This window comes from Diadema setosum, chromosome 4 (genome assembly GCF_964275005.1).
Source record: "Diadema setosum chromosome 4, eeDiaSeto1, whole genome shotgun sequence".
Taxonomy (NCBI): Eukaryota; Metazoa; Echinodermata; class Echinoidea; order Diadematoida; family Diadematidae; genus Diadema; species Diadema setosum.
This window is the reverse complement of record NC_092688.1, coordinates 46,501,001-46,511,152: the sequence shown is the minus strand read 5'-3', so window position 1 is coordinate 46,511,152 and position 10,152 is coordinate 46,501,001. Positions and strand designations below refer to the sequence as shown.

Here is a 10,152-nt window from a genome sequence, read left to right as displayed (position 1 = left end):
CCAAAGGCATTATACTTCGTTGTATCCAGACTTTTGTTATAACTGTGTTCTTTATAATGGGAGTGCACTGTATTACTCTCCAAACTGAAATTGTTGTTAAACAGAGGAAAGTAGAAGTTCTGGCATGCAATATGGGGGTTGTACTGTCCTGCCAGGTTTATGTACACGTGTACACATTGCTGTTAAAATCAGTGATGAATGTGGGTTTAAAGGGATGGTACAGTATTGGTGGAGATGAGAATTGGGCTTCTAACTTTTTGCGAGATACCAAGAAAACACTTATGATATAGTACAGAGCATACCCTTTTAAGAGGAATTCAAAGTTTATTTGATGAAAATCGGGTTTGGAATGACTGAAACATCCAAAAAAAAAAAGTAAAACAAAGTGATCGTAATAAAGTGTGGGTCCCACACTTTATAGAATCGCTCTTTTTTTGGATATCTCAGCCATTTCAAAACCAATTTTCATCAAATAAATGCTGAATTCCTCATAGAATTACATGCTCTTTCATATTTCATAAGAGGTTTCTCATTATCTCACCAAAAAATGTTAGAAACCTGAAATTAGGTTTCAACCAAAACGATCCCTTTAAACGATCCCTTTAAAGACATACCAGTAATATCAAGAAGCATTTTCTTTTTCCTCTTGATCTTCAGGGTTTTTAACAGGATTTGCTGACGCTTTATAATATTTTATGGGTGCATGGTGGCAAATATGGCCGTGTGTGCATTTTCATCTTTGGACTGACTTTGTTTGAGCAATTGGTAAATGTCACGTGATTAGATACATCCAAAGTTCTTACTTTGATTGGAAGTTCTAAGCAAGTCTTACACTAGTTGGGAGTTAAAGATGGAGTTTTACAGTTCATTCCAAGCCCACCCGTATTTTTCAGATGATGGCATGTATTGCGTCTAGATGATCATTCCTTGGAAATGTTATGTTTTGGTGTGTTTGTGTGAGACACAGTATACCCTGTATACAGTCATATTGTTCTCAAGCTTGCCTGTAGAGAGAGAGAAAAAAAGAAAAGAGAAATCCTCAAAATCATACATTCCATGATGATGATGATTGGTAAAGTTGTACCTGTTTTATTCTGTTGTCTAAACCAAAGTCCCACATTGCTCATGGAATTATACTGCTGTGTTTAGCTTTGGTATGATTCTTTTTAAAGATAATTCTGTACATACAATTAGAAAGTACATGTAGCTTTGACAATGTTCACACTGACAATGTTTACAGTGCCATAACTGAAAAACGAGGAATGTTCGTATGCATTTTGATTTCGGGAAATTTCGGGAGAGCCAAGCTTCGCGAAATTAAAATTCATATGAAACTTCTTGTCAAAATTTCATGCCGCAAAAAAGGCCATCAGCTCCAGTTCCTGAAAATTTCATGGCACGAAAATATCATGTTTTACAGGAATTTTAAGTCTGTAAAATGAACAGCTGCATACACAGTTATTGGTAAGTGTATGTTCATAAATTTGATCTATAGTACTATGGGACTGCCAGAAACTGTTAGAGATGTTCTGGTGAAAAGTTTGCCCATGAATATTTCTAAAAGCCAAACTGTCTCAGGTACACTGCAATGTTATAATATTTTGTGTCATATTGGGTAGTCAGAAGTCAGCAAGTAAATTTGTATGCTTGGTAAGCCATGAGGAAACATACACTTTGCATACATTGTCATTGTATTCTCAGGGGGAAAAAATAAAAGCCTGGTGGCGTAAACATTCCAGTAACATAGGTGAAAGAAGATGAAAGGAGATTCACCACCCGTCTGCATCGAGATTGAGAAGTGATAAGATACATGTTGAATATATTATGGCTGTAATTGTGCACTGAGACATCATGCATACAACGTGTTTGAAGGTTACATCAATGACTGAGGTAACATTCATTGTAGTCATTTTGTGTGCATTAACATTGTCTGGGATTTATCCAAACAATGTCTGAGTGTTTTATATGATCTTTCTCACGGCATCATGCCAGCTTTTATGACACAACATCAAACACTTGCATCATGTATCATACTCATGTCCTGGGTAAGAAATAAGAAAGAGAAAGAAAGGAAAAGAAAAAGAGAACCATGCTCACGTGCAAACATGGGTGCCTTCTTTAAATAGTAGCATCAATGCCTAAGGGATGATTGACATACTGTAGGCCCTATACGCTATATATTTCGCGAGTCTAAATTTTCGCGGATCGGGAATTCCTGACGATTTCGCGAGTGGTTAAATTCACGATCGTGGAGTCCAAAACTGAACGGAGGAGTGTACACGCATACATGACATTCACATCGGGATCAGAGTCAATATTTTCGCGTGTCTTAATTTCGCGAATAGCTACTGACTCGCGAAATTCGCAAAAATAAAAACCTCACGAAATATTCGGTGTATACAGTACATGCAGGCAAATTTGAAGCAATCTCATCTCACATCACATGTTACAATTTGCATTCATCCCCTCAGTATAAATATGCTCAAGAGAATCATTGGCACTACTGCTGGCTTCATGGTGAAGATTATTCAAATTCATTTCACTGCCCCAGTGATATAGAAAATTCAAGAATGCTTGATTGAAAGCAATGTCCTTACATGGCCATCTTTTTAATTTTGTCATGCCTACCTCACTTTTCACAAATATTATTTTATCAGGGGAAAAAAAAACCCAACAAGCTATTATAAGCTACGTATAAACTCAAAAGTGGCAAAGCTTACAGTATTAGCATAACCTTCCCAGGAGCATCAAGAATATTTTGCTGATTGAATTAGACCCAAGATTCCCCCCCCCCCCCCTTCTATCACCACTATTCGAAAATGCCATAAACTAGGTATAAAGAGCGGGTCATTCATGGTCATAGCAGAAGACATCCCCCCCCCCCTCCAAAAAAAAAAAGCAATGTTTCTACAATTAGTGGCACTCTGTTCACCTAAAGATGTGGGTGGAGAAGGGGAGGGGGAGGGGTTATCATCTCCAGGGGGATCACTCACTTGTCCGATGATCTACAGACAGTGAAATACGATACTAGGGCCGGGGTATCTCTGAATTGTTTTATTCCCACTCTCAACTATTGCCATATAAGGTCTTCAAATGGTCAAGTATTTCTGGTAGCCTATCTGAGTGTAAGGCTTGCTGAAAAGTCACAAACAATATATTATTTTTGTACCTTGCTTTTATAGATTACTTCGTCACATTGAAAAAAAAATGATATTTTCAGTGACTGTTAAACAAGAAAATTTTGCATGCATTTTAATTTTGTGAGTTTCGCGAGAGCCAAGATTCTCAAAATTAAAATGCCCACAAAAGTTCTTGTCTGCATTACATGCATTGCATACAAATGGTAATTCGCAAAAAATTGCATGCCGCGGAAAGTTCTTGCTAGTCTTACAAGGAGGCTTAGTTATTCAAGGCAAGGTAATAGTATGGATGTGATCTGAGAAATGTCATTAATTCTCATTTTGTTAGCTTTCCATTTGCAGTGTTTGCATGTGAACAGGAACAGTCACTCATTTTTTAAAGGGCAGCATCAGATATTAATCTCCTTTATGGTGTTGTGCTGATCAGCAAAATTGGTGGTGATCAGTGATATTGCATCTATACTCATTCTTTTCATGCCTTGTGTGGCATAGGCACTGTACATGGAATTTGACAATATGATAGCTGATCTTTTAGTTTCAGGGTAACATACAGTAATATTCCCATATTATCAGATGCCATTATATCCTTAGATGTAGTAAAATGTAGTCCTGCCTAACGATGGCCATAAAGGCCATTCTGCATGAGTAAAAAGTCAAACACTATTAAAACTGTACTTTGATTTCTAATATACTGTAGACATAAAATGCATTATAAATGCAAGACAAGTTTTTATCACACACCTTTGGCATGACGCAAGGAGTTTGTATTGTAGTAGTGTGATTTAACTACCAGTATTCATTTGGATATCATCTGCTATAAAAAGGCATTCATAAGATTGTACCTTGCACCATTGACCTTGCCTATTTTGACCCCAAGAGCCTCACTAAACAAACAGATATTGTGTGAAGTTAGCAGTGCAAACTGCATAAAGCCATTTGTAATCCAAACTAAAAATGCATGTCATTATCTTTGCTTTCAAAAAAAAAAAAAAGAGAAGAGAATAATACAGAATAATTCAACAACATGTAGGGGAAAAAATCAACAATTGGCTTTATACTTGATTCAGCATTTAACTGCTTTGAATATGTTGGGGTTTTTGAAAGATTTTTTTTCTTTTATTTGAGCGGGGGAAGGAGGTGTGAGAACTTGAGTTACATTTGCCATAGGTCTGTAGCATATGATAGCCAGACCAGAACTGTTGCATTGGCTTTGAAGATGTACCCCTTCATCCACGAAATGGTGTTTCACAAGCAGCATTCAAAAAAAAAAAAAAAAAAAAGCAAACCCTCAAAAAACAAACTCGGGCTCTCTGTATCCTGATAGCATGATGTGATGGAAGTATGAGTGTTTTGTAGGTGATGTGATAGTCTGTCAATAAAAGCTAGAATATGTGCTTAGAAAAACAACTCCATTAAAAAAAAAGAAATAGAAGAAAAAATGGCTGTTAGGTGTATTTTTTTATTCTTATCTAAGCAATTTATTCTCTCCCAATAGTCTGACACTATACATGGCAAATTTGGATGACAATAGTATTGTAACACCTAGACATTCAAGTCATACATTGTAAAATCTACACCAAAAGAAAATCAACACTTACTCATCTAATATATTTGTATCAGTGTTGAAATGCACAGTTTGCCTTGTTTTCCAGTCCATGGGATTTTGTGTAGGCCTCACACAGTCATGACATTGATGAAGGTCATTAATCAAAGGGAAATTATGTAAGTAATCATATAGAGTCTAGCTCAACTATTTTCATATATTTCAAAGGAATTGTCACTACAACTGTACATAAAATCTGAAAAAAGGGTTTTCGAACTGAACGACCACTATTCCCTCTCAGGGGGGCTAATACAGTTTTACACTAGAGAGTTTGTTGCTACAGAGGACTTTTGTTTATAAATTCCATTGACTTTGTAGAGAGAATTTGGACACATTTTTTTTTCCACCCATCACTTAGAGTTTTTCCAGTTGGTCTTCACTCGTCGCCACTCAGTTCCATTTGATGCAGCCCAGTTGCACGGCACAAACAAATGTGTACATGTCATTTGATGCCCCGTTCCACTGGCAGAGCAGGTGTAGAAAGTCACATTGTGAGTTGACGTAAGAGCTGCATAGACCTTCTCTAGCCGTCAAGGGATGACGTAGAGAGAGCAAGCATGTATACGCTACTCTCTCTCCTTCTGACGTCACAGCTGTATTACTACGTCGTCGTATGCGCTCGTGGGGGGTATAGCGTCTACTCCAGTCAGTTGCAAATCACATGCATCACATACTCCCGGCCCCTGGGCCTCAATATCAATGAAACTTGATACCATCACTCAAACGGGCGAACCCCTGGCCTTACCGAGTCAACAGAATACTCACAAGTACTACTTGCATAATTTGATTCTGCCAAAGCTACAACAGCTAGGATCAGAATCCAGTGCCCTCCTCACCTCCCAACTTTTATATTTCATCAGATATGACTCTTCACAAAGGGTATCTAGGGGTGACATCTTTCTTTCATACCCTGGATTGCATGAGAATCTGTACATAGTCCCTTCTACGTGTACAACACTAACGGTAATATGCATGCTTCAGAGGTGTATCTGAATAGAGTGGGAAAACGCTGACTGATGCACACTACTGGCATTTGGTAGACTGTATGTGATTGTTAGTTTGTGTGGTACAAGTTGTATTTAGTTTCTCATAGAGACATCAGTGTATAATTAGCTCTAGTCCAGTGAGTACAACACAAGTAGTTTGTGAAGCATGCTAAGCACTGCCTCGGTCTTGTTTGAAGGAAAAGTTCACCTTGTTGACTAATTTTGAAGTGATAATTGCATTATGGGGTCTGTAATAAAAGAGTGGATAAGTCAAAGTTAGAGTGTTTGTTGGAATGTCAAAGATTGGAGCATTTGTGCAAAAGTCATGTGTAGGTTACTTGGAGTTCAGTAGTGTTGGAGGGCAATAACTCAGCTGCCATGGTACAGAAAAATCACCCGAACTGAAAGTCTCATGACCTCTGAGGTCAAATCGGACTTTAGAAGGCAAAACAATGTATGTCAAAAATTCATGAAAATTGAGTTAGTCACATATTTCAGTTTGTTTAAGTGTAATCTAACTCCGTAACAAATCTTGAAATCAGAACGCAGTCCGTGACTGAGATATGACACTCCCTCCCAGTGGGAATTGTTATAATTTTGTTGGCAAAAAAACGTAAACAGCGGCGGGCGATGCACTTGCCCCTTCTCAACATGCATTGTCCATGAAGTTGGCAAAACAACCTATCTACAGATCTGTGTGAAATACGTTGTTTGCCATGTACACAGGAATAGACAGCGCGCCATGCACAGACCGCAGAACCGCGCGCAGTCCATTGTGTTACATGTTTCGCATGCCATTAACGAGACTTACATTTTTTTGCCGTAGCAACGCTGAAGTATGTAGCTTGGTTAGGTTGATGTGGTAAACAACGTATGTGTCAATTTATGCAAATTATTATTATAAATAATAGGTCTAGTGAAATCAATTTGCATGCAATATATAGTTGATACTGTTGTTCCTTTTAGGGTAAGATATGAAGTACTAAACAAAAACAGAAAAAGAGCTGTACCTTTGCAAAACTTTAAACTCAATTTACTTGAAAAGAGGTTGACACTGTTTTGCCATCTCAAGGTTGAAATGTCATAGTGCTAGATACGTATGGTAGTGTAGTGCTGCATTTAATTCTTTATATACAGCATCTGTTTGACTCAGTTGATGGCCTGTTGACCTAGCCGATTTTGCTCAAACACACAACTGCACACAACTGATTGATTAGTCGCGACATATACCCTAGCTCTGGAAGCATTGTAGCCATAACTTTCTCATAAAATTTACCCCACCTGTAATGAGTGCAGTATCATTGAAAAGATTTTATTTTTGTCTTTTTGATAATGACCTCACTTTAAACTATGAAAAATGATATTTATTTGTTCTGAAATTAAAGCTCTTTATTATTGTTCTCTGTGGCATCATTATGCTGGTAACTCTTTCCCAAATTGTGCTTTCAGGGATATGGGAATTTGGGGTTATGTGTGAAAAAGTATGAGAATGTGCAGAAAATAGGTGCAACTTGTTCTACCACCTGTGTAGGCATGCTGTATAGTGCAGTGAAGATTAACCCTTTCTGTATCAGGGACTTTGGACAGTGTGTACAACACTATTGGGTTTTCTGAGTCAGTCAGCACTCAAAGCACACAAAGGGTTAAAGGGACTGTACAGTACTGGTTGAGGTGGGGATTCATGTTTATAACATTGCTACGTGAGATAATGAGAAACCTCTTATGAAATATGAAAGAGCATGTAATTTTAAGAAGGATTCAACGTTTATTTGATGAAAATTGGTTTTCAAATGGCTGAGATATCCAAAAAAGAGTTAATAATAAAAGGCAACAGGCCACACCTTTTATTAGGATCTCTTTGTTTCACCTTGTTTTTGGATATCTCGGCCATTTCAAAACCGATTTACATCAAATAAACTTTTGATACCCCTTAGAATTGCATGCTCTTTGACATCTCATAGAGTGGTTTCTGAATATCTCGCATTACGTTAAAAGCTAAATCCTCACCTCAGCCAGAACTGTACACACCCTTTAACGTTTCTCTTCCCCCTTGATCTACACTGTAAGTGTGCCATAATTCCCATGCGGTGGTTATTTGTTGTAATGAAAAAATAAACTAAGCAGATTATCATTTTTTGAATAAGAAAGACAGTGTTGCAAGGTTTCTCCTCCAGAGTTTCCATTCAATTTGAGAGTGCTTTAGATCCAATCAGAAATTGCAGGTGCATTGACAGTGCATGTAGGATAGTTTTGAAATATTACACCCAAATTCACAGCGTACAATTGTAGGTTCTTGCACTTTAAAATTTTTTTCCAATTAGTGCCAGTGTTGATATTTCTTTAAAGACTTCATAGTCTACCAGTCATCAAGCTAAGTGGCTATTAGTAGTTAATATGTACTTTGTACAGCTGCATTATTTTTTTTTTTATGTATTAAAGGTTTTGTAGGAAGAGTGCATCTCAAAATAGACGATGGTATACACATGCATCTTCCACAAGCCTCTCCCAAGACATAATGCCACTCTCTGAGCAACCAAAATATGATTTAATTGCCAACCTGGGCATGCAGCTGCGTAAATGTTCCGTGAGGAGGGATGGGGTGCTGATCAGGAACTACACGGAAGCATCTTTCACGCGTGTGGTGTTAATGTGACGTAGAGAGAGGAGAACGTAATGGACCATTTCGCGATGCCATGTAATGAAATGGACCAAATGTGATCGGGGCTAAAATCTTTGATGCAGAAAATGAATGATAAACTTCGTGACTTATTGAGGATTATTCTCTAGAAATAAAGATTCCTTTGTTTTTATAATTTGTTGTATGAGCAGCCCCCTTAAAGGTAGGGGATACCTTTTACAGAACTCCCAAAATGCAGCATAACATTAAATATGAACCTCAGGGGACTTGTTTAGGCCACTGCTGAGAAATTTGGAAGTCAACAGTTATCTACAATTTGAATAATGCACAAAACTCAACTACTCAGTAGTTCTGTGTGTCAGCCACTCTTAAGCCTTTTTGTTGCAGTCTTCTGTATTCTTTATCTATAAACACAAATCTAAAAGTATAAGAGCTGATGTAATAACATATAGAGTGTGTGGCAAGAATGTATATAGAAATGTTTGTAAGTTTTGATGAACTTTATTCACAAAATATACATGATGGGCACACATGCAGTGCATGGGTCTGCAAAGGTAGCCTAGTAATGTACTGGAATTTACGGTGAGCCCCGAAAAAAATTCAATTCAAAATCTAACGGTCAATAAAAATGTACTAAATGTTACCTTCCACTTTCAATACTTTATGGGAGTTTCTAAAATGATATTCTCTTCAACATACCACTGTGTTTATACAACTCTTCATTTAAGGCATGCAAATGGGATTCCCTACCTTTAATGTCATTTTCCATTATTACCCTAGTTGTACATCTTGTACACGAGAAATGTCTGACTGGGCTAAACTTTCACAAGTAAAATTTACATTAAATTGCCAAGCATGACTGGTAACATGATTGATTGATGATGATACGACATTCACTGGTATTTATCATGCAAATTTACTCTCCCCAAAAAATCTTGATCAGTACTATGGTTCAGGAAATTATTTCCTATTATCCGATATCACAATTTGCTTTGCATTTTTTTATTCCACTCACACACAACTTTTTTTTCTTTTTTGTATATATACAATGTAGCAGTTTTCTTTGATAGAAGTATGTACATGTAGGATACCATTCAAAATATTATTCACCTGCTGAAATTGCTAATCAAATTCAAATGTGAAAATTATTATGTGTGGTTGTAATGCGATCATACATACCTGCAGTACAGTAGCTCATTGCACAAATCATACTCTTCCCAGAATGTACTGGTATAACAGGTAAATATAATGTGATCATACAAATTCACACATACATTGTACTGTGCAAATAGTGGTCACTTGATTCACTGCACCTTCATTGTTGAAGTTCTGTCATGTATACATGCTTGGAGCATTCTTCATAGAGGGGTGTTTGACTACAATACCAGTAATTTTAACTTTCTTTCCTCTTTCATTCATGGATAAAAATGCAGGTACACACTTACATTACCATACTTCCTCTGAAATGTGGAGGAACCACACAAGTTGCTGGTGGTCGAGTTACAAGACCTCAGTATAGATTTAAAGCAGAAACCACTTACAGTATATTCAAGCACACTTCATTCATTTTTGTAGAGAAATGAATGTATACAGGTCCTAATAAGTCCTTCCAGTGTTTAGTTGAAAACCAAGTGCCTCATAAATTGCTGTGATATTTTTTTTTTTTCCAAATCCTCTAATTGCGAATGAATTGGTATAGACTGTGAATTCCATGTTCTGGTAAAAAAAGCGTTCAGTGGTCTACATTTTGTACACTGTATTTTTATCGAGTCTCCATCTCCTTTT

The 10,152-nt window shown here is 37.1% G+C and overlaps 1 protein-coding gene across 1 annotated transcript in view; it reads left to right on the top strand.

The window, feature by feature from the left end:
- Positions 1 to 1,867: 1,867 nt before the first annotated feature.
- The window catches only part of LOC140228052 (clustered mitochondria protein homolog), an 81,955-nt gene continuing 73,670 nt past the window's right edge, over positions 1,868 to 10,152 (top strand). The window contains exon 1 of the mRNA XM_072308453.1: positions 1,868 to 1,890. The gene's annotated coding sequence lies outside the window, so the exon portion shown is untranslated. The remainder of the gene's footprint in view (positions 1,891 to 10,152) is intronic.